The following is a 14,369-nucleotide window of genomic DNA, read 5'->3' as shown; positions in this document are numbered from 1 at the left end:
TTGGGGCATTGTGAGCACGGGGACACAAGGTGAGCGCATGCGCCATTGACTTACTTCTGCCAGTGATTCAATGGTAGGGTATAAGAGGTGTGATTCCCGTGCCGTACAGCCAACCCCATGATTAAGTCGATATGACGAAACATGTCGGGGCGTGGCTGTATGGCAATCACTTGTAACATTTGACGCTGCACACTGGACTAGGACGTGGAGATCTAATCTGAGCCTGAGGGGTGGGTAAGAGTGAATTTTTGTCTGCACACCTCCGGTCCACCGTAACACTGCAACCCCTCACAGATACTCTAGTTGGAGCACAGAAATGAGCCCTGCTGCAAAGTATTGCATCAAAAATTGTAATTACACGCCCCTGTTAAACAGGGGCAGAAAAATTTAGCCTTGGCCACTGGTGGCAGTGCCCAGAACCAACAAGCTATCAGCATGAAAATTGAGGAGGAAGAGGATTGTGACTCAGCATAACAGGATAGTCACTCAGCATCAGCATAGGCAGTCTTAAAGGGATCTCACATTAAAAAAAAATCAATCGGTTACATCAGCATCAGGTGCTTGGTAGCTGGTGATCCAAGACTGATTCATTTTTATGAAGGTCAGCCGATCGACCGATTCAGTGGACAGGCGCACCCTGTGATCGGTTACAAAGCCTCCAACAGCACTGAATGTGCGTTCTGAAAGAACGCTGGATGCAGGACAGGCCAGTAGCTCAATTGCATACTGTACAAGCTCTGGCCAGTGATCCATCCTCAAGACCAAGTAACAAAGAGGATTTTCGGTGGGAAAGGTGTCCCAGTCTGATCTTGCCCCTAGGTAATCCTGCACCATGTGAATCAGACGCTGGCGATGGTTGCTCGAACCGATTAGGCCTTGGGGCTGCGGACTAAAAAATTGATTGGTCAGGCGGCCACCTTCTCCACCGCTCCTTCTGTGACTGACCGAAGCCTCAGCAACACATTGTCCAGGAGGACCAGGAAATTGTAACCTCCCAGGCTCTGGAAATGCGTTGCACAAACCTTTCTGCAAGGCCTCCCGAAGATGTTTCATCCTCTGCTCCCTCTGCAACGGCAAGATAAGGTCCGGAATCTTACCCTTTTAACGTGGATCAAGGAGGGTTGGCAGCCAGTAATCATCCCTCCCCTTTATACCATGAATATGAGGATCCTGCCGCAGGCTTTGCAGGATCAGGGAGGCCATGCAGCGTAGGTTTGCTGAGGCATTCGGTCCAGAGTCCTCTGGGTCACTAAGGACGACATGATCCGCAGCCACCTCCTCCCAGCCACGTACAAGTCCATGGGTTTTTTCAGACTGTAAATGATCCCTTGAAGACTGCTGCTGATGCTGAGTGCCAGGCTCCACCTCCATGCTGACACAATCCTCTTCCTCCTCCTCCTCATCCTCTTCCTGTGTGATTGGCAGGCACGCAGGAACACTGTCTGGATAAAGGGGGCCTTGAGAGATAAGGAAGTCCTCCTCTTCCCCCTCCGTTCTGCCTCAAGTGCCCTGTCCATTATTCCACGCAGCATGTGCTCCAACAGGTGGACAAGAGGGACAGTGTCACTGATGCATGCACTGTCACTGCTCACCAACCTCATGGCCTCCTCAAATGGTGACAGAACAGTGCATGCATCCCTGATGATAGCCCACTGGCGTGGGAAAAAAAAACAAGGTCCCCTGACCCTGTCCTTGGTGCCATAGTGGCATAGGTACTAATTGATGGCCCTCTGCTGCGTGTGCAGCCGCTGCAGCATGGCCAACGTTGAGTTCCACCTGGTGGGCATGTCACAGATTAGGCGGTTCTTGGTTAGGTTAAATTCCTTTTGGAGGTCAGCCAGCCGAGCACTGGCATTATATGACTGGCGGAAATGCACACAGACTTTCCTGGCCTGCCTTAGGACATCCTGTAAGCCCGGGTACCTGCCCAAGAACCGCTGCACCACCAAGTTAAGGACATGAGCCAAACAGGGCACATGGGTCAGTTGTCCCTGTCGGAGAGCGGAGAGGAGGTTGGTGCCATTGTCGCAAACCACCATACCTGGCTTAAGCTGGTGTGGCGTCAACCACCTCTGAACCTGCCCCTGCAGAGCTGACAGAATCTCTACCCCAGTGTGCCTCCTGTCCCCCAAGCACACCAGCTTAAACACCACATGGCATCTTTTTGCCTGCATGCTTGCGTAGCCCCTTGAACGCCTATGGAGCATTGCTGGTTCCGAGGACAAATCAGCACAGGAAGAGGCCATGGAGGAAGAAGAAGAGGAGGGGGTGGAGGAGAGTGGTGTGGCAGAATCACCACTAGTAGAATTTTGGAGGCATGGTGGCAGAACAACCACCAACACTACTGCACCCTGTCCTACATCCTTCCCAGCTGCCAGAAGAATCACCCAGTGCACGGTGAAAGATAGGTAAGGTCCCTGGCCATGCCTGCTGGACCATGAGTCAGCGGTAATATGCACCTTACCGCTGATCGCCCTGTCCAGCGAGGCCAAGACATTGCCTTCCACATGCCAGTAGAGAGCCGGAATCGCCTTCCGTGAGAAAAAGTGGCGTTTGAGAACCTGCCACTGAGGAACCGCACATTCCACAAACTCAGAGTCTACCAACTGAAAAGGCAGCAGTTGAAGTGCTAGCAATGTAGCCAATTTAGCCAAGCTAGCATTCAACCACTGGGCATGTGGATGGCTAGGAGCAAACTTCTTTCGGCGGTGCAGCAGCTGGGGCAGGGAAATTTGCCTGGTACAATCTGACATCGGTGTGCCGATAGCAGATTGCCCGCAAGTACTTGGCTGTGACACACCTAATTCTACACCTTCATTCCTCTCAGTGCAGGTTTCAGAGAAGACTGAAGGTATATTGGGGTTGGAGATCCCAGCTGATGAGGAGCAAGGAGAGGTCCGCTTTGTTCTTTGGTGTGGGTCTTTTAGGTACGCTTGCCAACGAACTGCATGGCAGGTCAACATATGTCTGGTCAAGCATGTGGTGCCCAAGCGGGTGATGATTTGGCCATGCGAAATACGCTTGACACATATGTTGCAAATAGCAGCAGTGGGATCTGATGCACTCGTCTCAAAAAAGCCCACACCAAAGAACTTGTGGAATAACGCGCAGAGACAGCAGCGCCCTGCACATGCGGAGCTCTGTGGTATGATGCAGTCGGTGTGCTGCCATTAAACTGGCCTTCTGGAGGGCATCCTGCCTCTTTGCAGATGTGCCGCCTCCTCCTCCTCCTCCTCTCTCCTATCAGGCACCCACGTGGAGTCAGTGACCTCATCATCCCCTCCCTCATCATCACTGGAGCAAAGCTGGCAGTATGCTGCAGATGGGGGGACATGACTGCCAGATTGCTGTCCTTCTTGGGCACTCCCTTTCTCTGGGCTCACATTACTGCCTTTTCCCAGCTGGGTACCATAATCGGAGCCTTCAAAACGCTGGGCATCCTCCTGGAGTATGTACCCAACACTGTGGTCAAACAGTTCGGGAGACTCCTCAGGAAGACATGGTGGGGCTAGGGAAGGAGTGACTGATGCCATTGAGGGAAGAGGCCGTTTTGGCAGCTGCTTTGCCAGACAAAGTACCCTAAACCTGGGTGAGAGAGGATGAAGAGGATGAGGATGGCTTGGTCATCCACTCTACCAAGTCTTCCGTATGTTGCGGCTCAACACGGGCAGCTGTCGAAAAAAAGGCCACATGCTGATGAGGATGCACCGTCTCCACGGCCAGCACTGTTGCCTCTAGACACAGAGCCTGCTTGCCCTCTTTTATTGGCTTGTGACTGTCTGCCTCTCCTTGTTGGTCTCCAGACATACTAATGGCCTGCAGTGAGATGTAGCTGCACAAAGCTGGGATGTATATATATACTGCTACTGCAGCTAGCAGAATCAACTGCCTGTCTGTAGTATTATTAGTATGAGAACACCAGCAATTGTCTTCAGGTAGCTTTAGGTGCACACTGTGCAGAGGACATAGTACACTAACTGTAAATACTGTAGCTGCCTGCCTGTGGTACTAATAGGATCAGAAGAACACCACCAATTTTCTTCAGGTATCTTTAGGTGCACACTGTGCAGAGGACACAGTACACTAACTGTAAATACTGTAGCTGCCTGCCTGTGGTATTAATAGTATCAGAACAACAGCAATTGTTTTCAGGGAGCTTTAGGTGCACACTGTGCAGAGTATGCAGTACTCTAACTGAAAATACTGCAGCTGCTTGCCTGTGGTACTAATAGGATCAGAACAACAGCAATTATCTTTAGGTAGCTTTAGGTGCACACAGTGCAGAGGATGCACTACACTAACTGTAAATACTGCAGCTGCCTGCCTGTGGTATTAATAGGATCAGAACAACAGCAATTGTCTTCGGGTAGCTTTAGGTGCACACTGTGCAGAGGACGCACTACACTAACTGTAAATACTACAGCTGCCTGCGGTACTAATAGGATCAGAAGAACACCACCAATTTTCTTCAGGTAGCTTTAGGTGCACACTGTGCAGAGGACGCACTACACTAACTGTAAATACTGCAGCTGCCTGCGGTACTAATAGGATCAGAAGAACACCACCAATTTTCTTCAGGTAGCTTTAGGTGCACACTGTGCAGAGGATGCACTACACTAACTGTAAATATTGCAGCTGCCTGCGGTACTAACAGGATCAGAAGAACACCACCAATTTTCTTCAGGTAGCTTTAGGTGCACACTGTGCAGAGGACGCACTACACTAACTGTAAATACTGAAGCTCTCTATGGTACTAATAGGATCAGAAGAACACCACCAATTTTCTTCAGGTAGCTTTAGGAGCACACTGTGCACAGGATGCACTACACTAACTGTAAATACTGCAACTGCCTGTGGTACTAATAGGATCAGAAGAACACCACCAATTTTCTTCAGGTAGCTTTAGGTGCACACTGTGCAGAGGACGCACTACACTAACTGTAAATACTGCAGCTGCCTGCGGTACTAATAGGATCAGAAGAACACCACCAATTTTTTTCAGGTAGCTTTAGGTGCACACTGTGCAGAGGATGCACTACACTAACTGTAAATACTGCAGCTTCCTAGGATCAGAAGAACACCACCAATTTTCTTCAGGTAGCTTTAGGTGCACACTGTGTAGAGGACGCACTACGCTAACTGTAAATACTGTAGCTTATAGGAGTAATAGGATCAGAAGAACACCACCAATTTTCTTCAGGTAGCTTTAGGTGCACACTGTGCAGAGGACGCACTACACTAACTGTAAATACTGCAGCTGCCTGCGGTACTAATAGGATCAGAAGAACACCACCAATTTTCTTCAGGTAGCTTTAAGTGCACACTGTGCAGAAGACGCACTACACTAACTGTAAATATTGCAGCTGCCTGCGGTACTAACAGGATTAGAAGAACACCACCAATTTTCTTCAGGTAGCTTTAGGTGCACACTGTGCAGAGGATGCACTACACTAACTGTAAATACTGCAGCTGCCTATGGTACTAATAGGATCAGAAGAACACCACCAATAAATAGCTTTAAGTGCACACTGTGCAGAAGACGCACTACACTAACTGTAAATATTGCAGCTGCCTGCGGTACTAACAGGATTAGAAGAACACCACCAATTTTCTTCAGGTAGCTTTAGGTGCACACTGTGCAGAGGATGCACTACACTAACTGTAAATACTGCAGCTGCCTGCAGTACTAATAGGATCAGAAGAACACCACCAATTTTCTTCAGGTAGCTTTAGGTGCACACTGTGCAGAGGACGCACTACACTAACTGTAAATACTGCAGCTGCCTGCGGTACTAATAGGATCAGAAGAACACCACCAATTTTCTTCAGGTAGCTTTAGGTGCACACTGTGCAGAGGATGCACTACACTAACTGTAAATATTGCAGCTGCCTGCAGTACTAACAGGATCAGAAGAACACCACCAATTTTCTTCAGGTAGCTTTAGGTGCACACTGTGCAGAGGACGCACTACACTAACTGTAAATACTGAAGCTGCCTATGGTACTAATAGGATCAGAAGAACACCACCAATTTTCTTCAGGTAGCTTTAGGAGCACACTGTGCACAGGATGCACTACACTAACTGTAAATACTGCAACTGCCTGTGGTACTAATAGGATCAGAAGAACACCACCAATTTTCTTCAGGTAGCTTTAGGTGCACACTGTGCAGAGGACGCACTACACTAACTGTAAATACTGCAGCTGCCTGTGGTACTAATAGGATCAGAAGAACACCACCAATTTTTTTCAGGTAGCTTTAGGTGCACACTGTGCAGAGGATGCACTACACTAACTGTAAATACTGCAGCTTCCTAGGATCAGAAGAACACCACCAATTTTCTTCAGGTAGCTTTAGGTGCACACTGTGTAGAGGACGCACTACGCTAACTGTAAATACTGTAGCTTATAGGAGTAATAGGATCAGAAGAACACCACCAATTTTCTTCAGGTAGCTTTAGGTGCACACTGTGCAGAGGACGCACTACACTAACTGTAAATACTGCAGCTGCCTGCGGTACTAATAGGATCAGAAGAACACCACCAATTTTCTTCAGGTAGCTTTAAGTGCACACTGTGCAGAAGACGCACTACACTAACTGTAAATATTGCAGCTGCCTGCGGTACTAACAGGATTAGAAGAACACCACCAATTTTCTTCAGGTAGCTTTAGGTGCACACTGTGCAGAGGATGCACTACACTAACTGTAAATACTGCAGCTGCCTATGGTACTAATAGGATCAGAAGAACACCACCAATTTTCTTCAGGTAGCTTTAGGAGCACACTGTGCACAGGATGCACTACACTAACTGTAAATACTGCAACTGCCTGTGGTACTAATAGGATCAGAAGAACACCACAAATTTTCTTCAGGTAGCTTTAGGTGCACACTGTGCAGAGGACGCACTACACTAACTGTAAATACTGCAGCTGCCTGCGGTACTAATAGGATCAGAAGAACACCACCAATTTTTTTCAGGTAGCTTTAGGTGCACACTGTGTAGAGGACACACTACGCTAACTGTAAATACTGTAGCTTATAAGACTAATAGGATCAGAAGAACAACACCAATTTTCTTCAGGTAGCTTTAGGTGCACACTGTGCAGAGTACGCACTAAACTAACTGTAAATACTGTAGCTAATAGGACTAATAGGATCAGAAGAACACCAGCTATTTTCTTCAGGTAGCTGTAAATACTGTAAAAACACCTGCCTGCCTGTCAGTAGGAAGAGAATAACAGGAACGGATCTAGCTAAACTGAATACAGTGTATATATATATATATATATATATATATATATATATATATATACAACACCTAGGATGCATATATATATACACACAATACACTGTAAGTGCAGCTAACTGACTCGCCTGCCTACTCTAACTTAAATCAAAAACACTGTCTCTCTGTCTATCTCTCTGCCGCCGCCGCAACACACTACACAAGGCCTCCACGCAGGCGGCCTTATATAGTGTGGGGCGTGTACTAAACCCCCTGAGCCATAATTGGCCAAAGCCACCCTGGCTTTGGCCAATTACGGCTCTCTGTACAGACAGCGCTGTGATTGGCCAAGCATGTGGGTCATAGTGCATGCTTGGCCAATCATCAGCCAGCAATGAACTGCGATGCCGCAGTGAATTATGAGCCGTTACACACCACTCGAATTTGGCGCGAACTGCCCATAACGTTCGAAATTTGACGAACGGTCAAACATGCGATGTTCGAGTCGAACATATGTTCGACTCGAACTCGAAGCTCATCCCTACTGCTAATGATACCGTTCTCATTACTAAAATCTTGTATATAGTGCCTTATCATCCCCTCCAAGAGCTTGAATACTATTGATGTTAGGCTAACTGGTCTGTAATTCCCAGGGATGTATTCTGAGCCCTTTTTAAATATTGGTGCTACATTGGCTTTTCTCCAATCAGCTGGTATCATTCCAGTCAGTAGACTGTCAGTAAAAATTAGGAACAATGGTCTGACAATTACTTGACTGAGTTCCCTAAGTACCCTCAGGTGCAAGCCATCTGGTCCCGGTGATTTATTAATGTTAAGTTTCCCAAGTCTAATTTTAATTCTGTCCTCTGTTAACCATGGAGGTGCTTTCTGTGATGTGTCATGAGGATAAACACTGCAGTTTTGGTTACTGAAGCCCCCCGATTTCCCTAGTGAAGACTGAGGAGAAGAATAAATTCAATAACTTCGCCCATCTCCCTATCCTCTGTAACCAGATGTCCTTCCTCATTGTTTATGGGGCCAATATGGCCCTTTTTTACTGTTTACATACTTAACGAATTTCTTGGGATTTTTTTTTTGCTCTCCTCCGCTATGTGTCTTTCGTGTTCTATCTTAGCCACCCTAATTACACCCTTACATTTCTAGTTGCATTCTTTATAAAGTCTGAATGCTGATGATGATCCCTCAACCTTATATTTTTTGAAGGCCTTCTCCTTTGCTTTTATATGCATTTTTACATTCTCTTTAAGCCATCCAGGACTTTTGTTCGCTTTTTTAAATATATTACCCAATGGGATGCATTGGCTAATGCCCTTATTTCATATGCTCTTAAAGCAAACCCATCTCTCCTCTGTGTTCTTTGTTCCTAAGATTTTATCCCAATTCTACGTTCTAGCAAGGTTAGCAGTTTAGGGAAGTTGGCTCTTTTGAAATTCAGTGTCTTTGTATTCCCCTTATGTTTCCTATTTGTGTGATTTATACTGAAGCCAATTGACCTGTGATCGCTGTTTCCTAAATTGCCCCATATTTCCACATCCGTGATCAGGTCTGTATTGTTGGTAATCAGTAGATCCAGTAACACTTTATTTCTAGTTGGTGCGTCTACCATCTGACCCATGAAATTGTCCTGCAAGACATTTAGGAACTGGCGAGCCTTAGACGAATGCGTGGTTCCCTCCACCCAGTCTATGTCTGGATAATTAAAATCCCCCATTATGATAACACTTCCCATCCTTGCTGCTAATCCAAATTGTGATAGGAGATCTGTCTCCCCCTCCTCCCTCAGGTTAGGGGGCCTATAGCATACTCCCAGTATTATTTTCCCCTTAGCTTCATCCCTTTGGAGCTCTACCAATAAGGTTTCCCCCTCCTCCCTAGCTCCCTTAGTGATGTCATCTCTCACATTCACTTATTATTCTTGATATACAGGCATACCCCTCCCCCTTTTTTACCCTCTCTATCCCTGCGATAAAGGGTATACCCTTGAATGGTTGCCAGCCAATCATGAGAGCTGTTGAACCAAGTCTCTGAAATGTCCACAAAATCCAAATCCTCCTCGTACAACAGTATCTCTAGTTCATCCATCTTGTGTCACGTACCTGATGGTTTGTGCCCGAATTGCAGAGGAAGGCCTCCCTTATGGCTCACACTCTCGGTCCCCTGGTAAGGTAACAGAAGACACAGGAGTAAGGAGTGGCACAGGTGCCTGGCAGGATCAACAAACTGGATCAGCTCAGCCGACCGGATCAGTGCAGCAGACTGGATCAGCTCAGCAGACAGGATCAGTGCAGCAGACTGGATCAGCTCAGCAGACAGGGTCAGCACAGCAGACTGGATCAGCTCAGCAGACGGGATCAGTGCAGCAGACTGGATCAGCTCAGCAGACAGGGTCAGCACGGCAGACTGGATCAGCTCAGCAGACAGGATCAGTACAGCAGACTGGATCAGCTCAGCAGACAGGGTCAGCACAGGGATAGTCAAACAGGCTGGGTCGGATATCTGGCTGGCGGCAAAGGTACAGGGAGGCAGGAAGAAGAGTAGTCACAAACAGGCTGAGGTTGGATGCAGGTGGATAACAGGATGGTCACAGGTAAGCCGGGTCTAAACACAGGTAACAGTCACAGATCAGGTTTTAGGCACACAACACTGTAGAGCAGACAGCGGGGACCGTCTGCAACAGACAGGTTCAAATAACCCATCTGGCGCCAACAGGGGTACGCACACACGCGCAACGGCACCCACGGCCACGACCCATGGGAACTGGAGCGCCTAATACTGGCAGGATCTTCATGACATCTTGTCTGCCAGGCTCCTGGCATTGGTGAACCTGCCACGTAGTTTAGACCGGTCGCATACTATACTCTTATTGGGTGTTCCGAGATTGAAACTAGGACTAGTTACTATACTTACCTTGGGTTTATATGCTTTAGTCAACCTACCACTAATGCCCCCAATACTACCCTCTGGAATATGTTCTGTGCTAGCTATCTCTACCTCTGGACCCTCCCCCGTCACCTAGTTTAAAAACCCATCTAACTTTTGGCCATCTTCATTCCCAGCCAATCTGCACCCTCCTCAATTAGGTGCAGCCCATCTCTTCTATAGTACTGGTGACCGACTGAGAAGCCGGCCCAGTCCTCCAGAAACCCAAACCCCTCTTTACTACACCAGCTCCTCAGCCACTTGTTTACTTCCCTAATCTCCCTCTGGCTTTCTGGTGTGGTTCTAGGTACCGGTAGTATTCCTGAGAATACTACCTTGGAGGTCCTTTTCCTCAATTTAGCTCCCATATCCCTAAAATCGTTCTTTAGGACACTCCATCTGCCTCTGACTTTGTCAATGGTGCCAACGTGCACCATGACAGCCGGGTCTTTCCCAGCCCCTCCCAGTAATCTGTCCACCAGATGTGTGATGTGCTGAACCTGAGCGCCCGGCATACAGTTGGGCGCTTCAGGTCTTTGTCACAGATTTCACTCTCTGTCCTTCTAAGAATTGAGTTCCCTACCACCAAAATCTGTCTTTCCTTTCCTTTCACTTCTCCCCACTCTCAGTTCTTCCCCTGACAGCTAGGGAGTCCCTCAGCTCCAGCAGTGCTGGTCCCTGACTGGTTTCACCAATGTCACTCAATGGGGTGTACTTATTGGGATGTTCCAGCCCAGGATCGGCCTCCCTGGCACTTTCCCCCTACCCTTCCTGACTGTCACCCATCTACTCGTTTCTAGTGCCTGCACCTCTTTGTCTCTACTCGCCTCTGTGCTGGCACCTGCCGGGTACGTTCCCAGCTTTCCTTTAGTATGGAGGGTCTTCTCAGTGCTGACAGTTGCTTCCCTAGATTCAGAACCTGGGCTTCCAGGGAAACAATGTGCCTACATTTAGCACAGCAGTATTCGCCCTCGATCGAATGATCAAGGAACGCATACATGCCGCAAGATGTACACCAAGTCGCATCAATACTCAACAATACACAGGTACTCGACAATACAATACACAGGTACTGTGGTAGTGTGGTACCCCACCAGTGTATGGACGCAAGATTCTCAACCAAGCAGGTTGAGGAGCTCCAGTGTATTTGCTTATTTGGGAGGAAACTGGCTTTTCAGTTTCCTCATTATTTAGTAAAGTCCGCTTTGGGACCTGGAGCCCGGGGATTTCTTAGAGATCCGGGTGGGATGAAATCCCCAGTCCTGGGTCCGGATTTTGAGACTCGCCAGCACACTGACTGGTCAGGCTAAACCTTGCCCTGCCAGGAGTCAAGACATAATGAAAAAGTTTGTTCAGAACAGCAACAAAAAGAACCTCCCTGCAAAACTGATGACTTAATTTTAAAGAATTGAAAGGATTAATTTTAATGCTTAAGATATTCTGAACTCTGAACCTCCCTGCAAAACTGATGGCTTCATTTTAAAGTATTGAAAGGATTTGTTTTAATGCTTGAGATATTCTGAACTCTGGTGAGTGTAACCCCTTGGGGGGAGTGTGCCTCACTTGGTGAAGACTTTGGTGTTTGGTGGTTTTGTGCAAGTTTTAACCAACCATTTAAGATCACCTGCTATCTTCTAAGTTGAATGCACTCTCTGTCACATCAAGTTTTATATGTGTAATAACACATGTGTGTTGGTCTGGAATTCAGTGGACTAACTTAAAGCACTGTTATAACATAGGACTGAGGCAGCAAATCAACTGACTTTCTTATGTTACTTTTTTATATTGTATTTTATGAGATTTTATAACAGCAGCTGTCTTTTTTATATCCGTTTGATTAGAGATATTTATGAATCAAGGGGATATGCTATAATGTATATAGATTTCTATTAGTTTGACCACATATAAGTAACTTGGCGCAGAGCAGTGTGAGTAGGCCGTATTACACACTCAGCAATGTGTATAAATGTACCATGCCTAGAATGTGGTTAACTGGGACATGGGGTTTTTTTCTTGTCCCAGGTTATGGAACATGGCTGGAGATATGGCTACTGGGCAGAAGTCTTTGTCTGCAAGCCCAGATTCTTGTGCAAACGTGTTTGCAGTCACCTCTGGCAACAGTGAGGAAGTACCTGTTGTGCCTGCAGGGGGTGCTAAGGAGTCAGAAATGGCTGTTGCAGTTTCGTCCCGTTGCCACCAGGGAGAGTTGGCCAGTAAAAGTAAAAGTGTGACAGAGGATAGACAACATACTCAAGTGAACATGGCAACCCCTGTTATGCACCATACACACGGTCGGATTTTCCGATGGAAAATGTCCGATCGTAGCGTGTTGTCGGAAATTCCGACCGTGTGTGGGCTCCATCGGACATTTTCCATCGGATTTTCCGACACACAAAGTTGGACAGCAGGAGATAAAATTTTCCGACAACAAAATCCGATCGCGTCAATTCTGACCGTGTGTGGCCTGTTCCGACGCACAAAGTGCCACGCATGCTCAGAAGAAATTCCGAGACGGGACAGCTCATTCTGGTAAACTTAGCATTCGCAATGGATACAGCACTTTCATCACGCTGCAATGTTAAAAATGGTTTAATACAGCGCACTCTCTTCTTCTTTATAATGTGACAAGAATTAAGTAGTTTTGCTGCTCATATTCACACACACTTCTCACAAACTTCTTTCGTTCCTATTTATCGGGATTCCCTCAATATATTTTGATTTCTCACATCTGACAACATATTTTTGTATATTTTTTATATATTTTTGGGCTTTAATGTAGATTCTTTTTTTGTGTTTCTATTTTATTTTTTTTATTTTTGCGATTTTGATTTGTACTCCCGAAAATGTTTGAGTGTGTTTTTTGTGACAAGTTCCCACAACACCATTGATATGTTGTTCTATTTAATCTGTAAGAGATTGTTTGGTGTTGTTGTCTCTTGTTAATTTCACATTTTATGTTAGAAATGTACCTGAATCCTCACCAACAAACTGTCCTTTTTTGGATGAAAACACACACAGGAGAGTATAATTTACCTAAAAAATTTATTAAGGGCTCACAACTATAAACAAAGAGGGAGGCAACGCTGGAGAAACTGCAGAAGTTGGTGAAGCCTTGTACCCCCAGGGCAGACATCAATTATTTAAAAGCCAAATTGGTGGCCTGAGGAGTCCTTATCTAAGGGAGGGCAGTGTGGTCCAGAAGTCCCAGAGATCCGGAAAGCAGCAGATGACATCTGTGTCCCCAGGCTGTGGTCATACGAGAGACTGCATCTTCTGTCAGACCAGACTGAACCCAGGGTCATCACTCTCTGGTCTTCTTTCCACGCCTCCTTCCACGTGGTGGCTCTGGTGGTGGAGTTGTGGCAGCAGGAGGAGGAGGAGGAGGAGGATCGTCCATCTCAATGACATCCGTCTTGGGTGTTAGTTCCCCACTCACCCCCTTACGTAGGGCTTTATAAATAAGGTCCTCAGAGAGCCTGCATTGGCCCTCCTGCATGCCCTGCAATTTGGTGGCAGCCATGCAGGCAAAGGCCTCTTCAGGAGTTGGTAAGGCTCTGAGGGACGCAGAAGCCTCCTGGATCAGCCTGAATGCTGAATCCTGCACGGGACTCGGAGTCGTCATCCTGGCTCGTTTATGTGGCAGGCGGAGGGGAGGGACCTGAGACTCAGTCAGGCTGCGACTTGTCCCAGGCTTCTCCTGGCTGACACTTAGCCCCGCCTCCTCCTGGCTGCCACTAATCCCCGCCTCCTCCTGACTGCCACATTCCACAACCTCCTCCTGGCTGAGGTCTTCCTGTGTATGAAAAAGGGATATAGTTTTAGTATTTTTTTCATCAATCACACACAATTTTCACCTCCTGACTGCTGCAAATTGAATGTTAACAAATATAACAGACTATCATTCTGAGCCCAGCATTTTTCTTGTCCCAATTTTGGGTGCCCACTGTCTATTGATATGTAAAACACTTTTTTCAATCAGCAAATAGTGATCAATAATAAAATCTAGTAAACATCATTTATTTATTGACCAGAAATCTGTAGAAGAATGCTATACCTGACTCCAGCTGGGCTCCTCCACTTCTTCCTGGCTGGAAGGCCCAGGTTGGACATCAGAAGCCTCAGCTGGGGTGGAAGGAAGAGTGGAAGGAAGAGTGGAGAGGGATTCCCTGACTTCAGTCTGGTCTGACAGAAATCGCAGTCT

The sequence above is a fragment of the Aquarana catesbeiana genome, linkage group LG02, assembly GCF_042186555.1.
Source record: "Aquarana catesbeiana isolate 2022-GZ linkage group LG02, ASM4218655v1, whole genome shotgun sequence".
NCBI classification, from domain to species: domain Eukaryota; kingdom Metazoa; phylum Chordata; class Amphibia; order Anura; family Ranidae; genus Aquarana; species Aquarana catesbeiana.
This window is presented reverse-complemented; position numbering follows the sequence as displayed.